Source organism: Belonocnema kinseyi, chromosome 6 (genome assembly GCF_010883055.1).
Source record: "Belonocnema kinseyi isolate 2016_QV_RU_SX_M_011 chromosome 6, B_treatae_v1, whole genome shotgun sequence".
Classification (NCBI taxonomy): domain Eukaryota; kingdom Metazoa; phylum Arthropoda; class Insecta; order Hymenoptera; family Cynipidae; genus Belonocnema; species Belonocnema kinseyi.
The window spans coordinates 116,484,230-116,491,142 of NC_046662.1; the positions used below are offsets into that span (position 1 = coordinate 116,484,230).

The window sequence follows — 6,913 nt, forward strand, 5'->3', positions numbered from 1 at the left end:
TTCTTTTTGGTTAAAAATTAATTTTTTTTAACCAGAAATTTAACTATTCTATGTTTAAATGAAAAGTGATCGTTTTTAGTTAGAATGTTTTGTATTTTATTGGATACTATTCTTTCTTGGTAGAAAAGTAATCTTTGTTTAGCTTTTAGGATGAAAATGTAATTTTTTTATTTAAAATTTTACTATCATGTTGAAAACAATGAAAAATTTTTTTTTTTGTTCATTTATGTATTTGATTATTATTATATATATATATATCCATATTATGTACACCTGGAAAACATAACCTGAAAATCGACGTATGCATGAAATTAAGAATCACGCAAAAGATCCAAATCGCCAATTTCTTCAATTTCTTTCAAATGGGGAGCAAGATATAAATAGAAGACCACCGAAGTCTTCCGAAGCCTTCCGATCGGCAATCATCGTACAACAGAACTCCGAGGTCGAATCGTGCATTTTCGGCTTACATACGAACTCACAGTGGTAATCATGCATTTCTGTTTTGCGGCTCCTAAACGGTAGATATGGTGGGGGTAATTTCCATCCACGATCTGGCAGCTCTGCGGGACTAGGCATGCCATCATAACTTGGCGAGCGGGGTTAAATCTATGGGGGAGGGGGGAATTCCATGAGTGGGAGGAACCGCCATCCATGGACATAGGAATAAGAGGGGACTAGCCACATGCTCCCTAACTATGGCGCGGGGATTGATCAAAAGTTACAGGGGGTCGGCCATCTTGAATTGCAAATTCTGCGCAGGAAATTTGAACAAGAATCACAGAAATATTCATACGCGATAAAAACAATATTAATTATGGATGATATAGATGAAGTAGCAAATGAAAAATTAGAAAATAATGAATAAATATAAAAATAAATATATGAAATATAAAATTGAATATTCAATATAAAGAAATAATAAAAAAACTAAATAAAAATAAATTGAAAAAAAAGTATTGCGATAAATACATACAGTTGGAAAAATCATGTGAAATATATACATTATTTAAACATATTTTGTGTAATTTGCCTGAATTGATTTCAAATTATGCAGGCGGAACGCGATTTGATACAATCTTTTTCTTAGAGTTGCGAGTATCTGAACTTTTAAAACTCGTGACGCATGTCATGAGAAAATAGTCCGCAGAGAAGAAAGAATTTTTTGTTACTCAAAAATTATTATGTACATATTGTGCGAAAACAAGACGGGATACGAAAGAAAAATTTACCAAAAATTTTGAAAGAAACGCAAGATAGAGAAAAGTGCCAAGTCTTTTCTTTAGCGCGTTTTAAAAAAACTAACTTAGCTTATTTGTCTTTTTTCGTATCTCGTCTTCATTCTGGACAAAATGTAAATTATCATTTTTCAGAACCAACCTAAAACAAAATCAAGAAACAAATAAACGCCGGCCTTTTTAAGAAAATTGAGTTCCAACATTTTTAGAAAAATCACCGTCCTATTGTCAGTTTTAAGAAATTTCTACATTTTATTGTAAAATTCCAAAAAGAATGGTGAGAAGTACTAGATTGAAGAAAATATAATATCTATATCAGTTTAGAAACTACAGTATTTTAAATCAAAAATCAGAATTGTGTTTTGTTAAGTGCAGTTCCATTTTTATAAATTTCTGTTACCGGTTTATTTTATATTTAACATATATTTAGGTTTATTTATTAAAAAATAAAAATGTTTCTTTTACTTACTCGTGAAACATGTCCGTCACACCTTTCTTCTTAGTCTTCTTTCCAGTGCAATTTTTGCAAATAGGAACTGTACAATTCACCATTTTTTCTAGTAATGATGTATCACAACTTAAAAATTGTTTTCATTGCGAAATACGAAAAAATAAATGCAAACTTGTACAAAAAACAATTACCGCAGCTGTACACAATATATGTATACCTATATATACAATTTTTACAATAAAATATGTCGGCCTTCCTTCCTGCGAATCAACCCCGCAACGAGATGCCTAGTCCCCTCTTATTCCTATGCCCATGCCGCCATCTTACGATGTGACACTTGATTATGCGCACGAGCGTTTGTTGCCGACAAACCATGGGGATAGGAAAGAAGGAACTAGACATGCCATTGCGGGGTGATGCAATGCCGGGGGAGGTCCGCCACCTTTTGATGTCCCGCGACAAACATGGCAGCGCCCACATGTTTATATTTTCATGTACAGTTTGTCGGAAAAAATGCTCGTGCGCATAATAAAAATAGCACATCGTAAGATGGCGGCACTCCCCACTCATGGAATTCTCCCCTCTCCCGTGGATTCAATCCCGCTCGCCCAAGTTAGGATGGCATGCCTAGTCCCGTATTTCCTATGTCCATGATGCCACCCTGCTTGACCTCTCAAGTAGAACTGTTTATCATCTATTCTAATTCGTAAACTAGTTATGTGTCACTGGGGGCGATTTATTTTAGTTCGCGAAAGCTTCGTGTCAGACGGAAAATCGCTAGAAATTGAATAGATGAGATCGGCAATCTCCCACCTCATCTTTGGTTTTGTCGTCTGCTGCTCTCTAAACTTAATACATTTTTTATTATTATTACATATTACACATGTTTTACATGTACAACGTTACAAAACAAGTAAACAGAAGGTCTAATTAACTATGTAAATAAAATATCTGATCCTAAAACCCTTTTTTTGTAAAGAAAAAATTACCGGTTTTTACCGCAATTGCCGGTAAATGTATGGTATTACAGGTCACATCCCATCACTGCTCGCGCAGGATAGACGCAGCCACTAGGGAAATTTTGCAGTTTCGTCGGATACGCTAAAGGATACGCTGACTGATGCAAAAAATAATAATAATATGTGTTTAATGTCCTTCATCATCTGCAATGTTTTCGAGCCTATGAAACACGAGTGCAAGTAATCGTTCGCGCTCGAAATTAATGTTTTCCCACGGTTTCCCCTCCTGAAATTATATTTTTCCACGTGTTCTCAACATTTTTTCTCTTAAGGGCATGTGACATAGCTAAATACCTATATTAACAACTTCACTTTATCAGTTCACTGAATGTTTTTTTGAACCTAAGAACTTTTTTTGTAAACAAAATACAGAGCTGAAACTTTAGAAAAAGTATTAGAGTGCAATAACGTACGTTTAGGTACTACATTTTAATAGGAACTTCACTGAAAATTATTTTATCTTTCTTCTGAAACTCGAAATTTTTTGAACGTTCGAACTTTTTTTTATATATAAACTATCAGTCTCAAACTTTGAGAAATGCAAGAGTCCAAAGAAAACTACGCTTAAGTACAAATCTTAATGATAAAGGATGTAAAAAAAAAAATATATTTCAACCATGGATATAGAAAACAAGGGACTAGGCATGCCATTGCGGGGGTGATGCAATGAGGGGGGAGGTCCGCCACCTTTTGATGTCCCGCGACAAACATGGCAGCGCCCACATGTTTATATTTTCATGCAGTTTGTCGGCAAAAATTCTCGTGCGCATAATCAAATGGCACATCGTAAGATGGTGGTTCTCCCCACTCATGGAATTCTCCCCCTTCCCGTGGAATCAACCCCGCTCGATCAAGTTAGGATATCATGCCTAGTCCCGTGTTTCCTATGTCCATGGTGTACAACTCTACCGGCTGATGCCGATGGAATTGATAGTTGAAATTTTTTTTTACATCTTTTATAATTAAGCTTTGTACTTCAACGTAGTTTTCTTTCGGCTCTTGCATTTTTCAAATTTTAAGACCGATATTTTATGTACAAAAAAAGTTCGAACGTTCAAAAAATGTCGAGGTTCAGAAAAAAGATGAAATAATTTTCAGTGAAGTTCCTACCAAATGCAGTACCTAAACCAAAGATATTAGGTCCTAGATATGGCATGAGATTAGTTACACACATATACCGGTAGTTAGCGCGGCAGGCAAGTTAGTGGTCCTGCATATATACATATTGCTTTTAGTTCGGCCACATACTTGTAGAGGCGCGACATGTACCGATTGGTTCCACCACATGTTTGTAGAGGCGGGACAGGGCAGCTATATATTCAGTCGCGCCAAATTATCGTGCATTTGAAATACAAAATGGTAATAATCTAATTTTACTTTATAAGTGAATGGAAAAATAATTTTAATTGAGTAGAAAAGGTCTTGAAGGAATTCGAAAACTCTAAAGACTTTTTGAAATCAAAATTATGCCCAAAATGTGGCAAAGATGTTAATATAAAATAGTAATAACGAATTTGAATTAAAAAGTTTATTTTTTATTTAAGTTATAATTTTTTTGTAAATTAGTAGAAAAGTGAATTTGAAGATACAGTTAAGTTTTATTTAAATTTAAATAAACTAAAAAGCTGTCTGGTTAAATCAACCAGAATTCTGGTAGAATGTGTCCTTACTATTTTTTTCTGGTTGAAGAAATAAAAATTCTAAAAAGAAATTTCCGTATAAAAACTTATAAAAAAAATTTTTTCCTAAATTTCCTTATAGACCTAGACAATTGTCTTCTGAAATGTTGCATTTTTTAAATATTAGTGAATTGAGTGGCATATGAGTTTTTTAACAGCTGTAAAGTGTAAGAAGCATTTTCGAAAGTCAAAGGAAACTACGGCTTGCTTCTACAGTTTAGCTAAGGCCATGTTATAAATATGAAACATTTTTTCAAATTGAAATAAGAAGTAACTCAATCTCACAAAAAAAGTTTGCTTAATTTTTTTTATTATCATTTAATACTAAAACTTGACATAAAAATTGCCATAATTTTCGTCTTTTTGTTGTTTTAATACATGAGCTAATTACATTTTTTAAACCGCAACCATGAGAAATAACATAAACCAATGCTATAAATTCACAGAACTATTATGTACTTCAATAATCTATATTTTTTAAAAGATTTTGACGCTTTTTTTATTTTATTTTTAATAAATATATAAGTTTTATTTAGATTCCTTTAATTATTTCCTTTATTTCTTTATTTTGTATTTATTGAGAAAGATAAGTTGAAACTTTAAAATGTTCTCCATCGGTCATGTATAGAAAACTGTACTTTCCAGCTGGTCGATTACCTTTTGTTAGCATTTACTTGTTTAACTGTTTGCATATTTAATTCCATTAAAAATTTTTCATTTTGCTAAAATAATTATTTTACATTCTTTCCTTTAATAAAAAACTTGCTTTTTAAATTTTTTTCGTTAATAAATTCATTTTCTAATAATTTAAATATTGGATTAACACTAAGTTTCTTTTATACAATTTTAAAGGCTTATCCGTTATAAATTAAATACCTCATTAACATAAAAAGGTTTTTTAAAGAAAAATAACAACAATCATGCAAAAAACCACACATTTTTATTTGAAAAAGATATTAACAATGTTTATTTCTTGCACAATTAAAAAGAAATTAGGAAGGAATTTCATATTTGAATAAAATTATGAATCGAACCAAAAAATACATGATCTGGCACTTTTTTGTCAGACTTACTTTTTTCAAAAATTGTATACTCCTTTTCAAAGATCTTGATTGAAAACCGAAGTTTAATTCCGCTCTATTGTATTATTCACAACTTTCTTCTAACTGCAATTCATAACACAGTAGACATAATGTAAAAATTACAATGAACATGACAAGTCAAAACTGTGATCTAGGTACTTGAAGTTAAAAGTGAATATTTATTTCTGACAATATTAAAACTTCCATTTTAATATTGAGTTTATTAAATTGAAAAGGAAGATATGTTAAAATTACTTACGCCTAGCGTTATAATGCCTTAAGGTTCTTGTTCTTCAAAAATCAATATATTCCAATCAAGATTTTTTTCTTACTTCTTAAATCTTGTAAACAAAAACAAATGTTTTCATGTAATAAATAAGTAACGAAATTTTGTTATCAAATAATTTTTTTCAATGTGATAAGCCGTGATTATTTCTGCCGTCTTGGAGAAAAAAGTTACTCTTTAAAGGTTAACGTAAGGGTCATTTTCGCGTTGCAGCGTATACGTAAAGAAGACTCACGTCAAAACGAAGATAGTGAGTTTCTTCACGCAAACAGCAGATTTGGCTTAACCCATTTTTCCCTCTCGACGGATTGTTCACCTTGGCGCGCGGGGTATTTCCTAAATTAATTTTTTCACGTAAAAAAAAGTCGTGTCTACTAAAATGTAATATTTTTTCTCGATGACTCAAATTAAACCAAAAGGTTTGAAAGTGTAAAATTAAAAATGTAAAGCATTGAACAAATTCTGAATTTAAGAATCAAATCCTAGACAATTAAAAATTTTAACATTGAAATTCAATTTGGTTTTGAATATAAGGGTTTAATATCGTAAAATTTACAACTGTAAGCCTTCTAACTTGATTAGGCTTAAATTAATGGCCTCCAAAATCTGATAATACCCAAATACAAACATTTAGAAGTCTGCATTTCCATTTTCAATTCAAAACTTCCAAAATTAAATAATTTAAATTTATCAGATTATACTCGAGGCATATTCAAAATTTTAAAAATATTAACGCTTGTATTTGTACATTCTCATCATTTATGATTGAGAAAGTATTAGAATTGTCGGAAATTTGACATCACACTTTTTCAACGGATCTCCACGTTTCGAGACCCCCTGAATCCGAAAATCAGGTTTTCACGATGGCGTTTGTCTGTCTGTCCGTCCGGCCGGCCCACAGTGGGGTGAAATCGGAAAACAAGGTTCAAAATTACATTTAGAACGCAATTATGCACCGCTTTTAGAATTTTTGTTGTTGAAAAATTCAGAACTAAATTTTTCATAAAATGGTGCGAGTAGATTTTTTATTTTTTTGTTTGTTTAATTTTTATTTTTAAGCAAACATCGAAAAAAATGTCGATTTTTCTAATTTCATTTTTTATCTTCTAGACAAAATTTTTCTTATACTTCTCGTCCCTTGAATTTAGTGCACAGGGG

The 6,913-nt window shown here is 31.8% G+C and overlaps 1 protein-coding gene across 8 annotated transcripts in view; it reads right to left on the reverse strand.

The window, feature by feature from the left end:
- The window catches only part of LOC117174752 (dihydrofolate reductase), a 352,741-nt gene that overhangs the window by 342,415 nt on the left and 3,413 nt on the right, over positions 1–6,913 (reverse strand). The window lies entirely within an intron of this gene.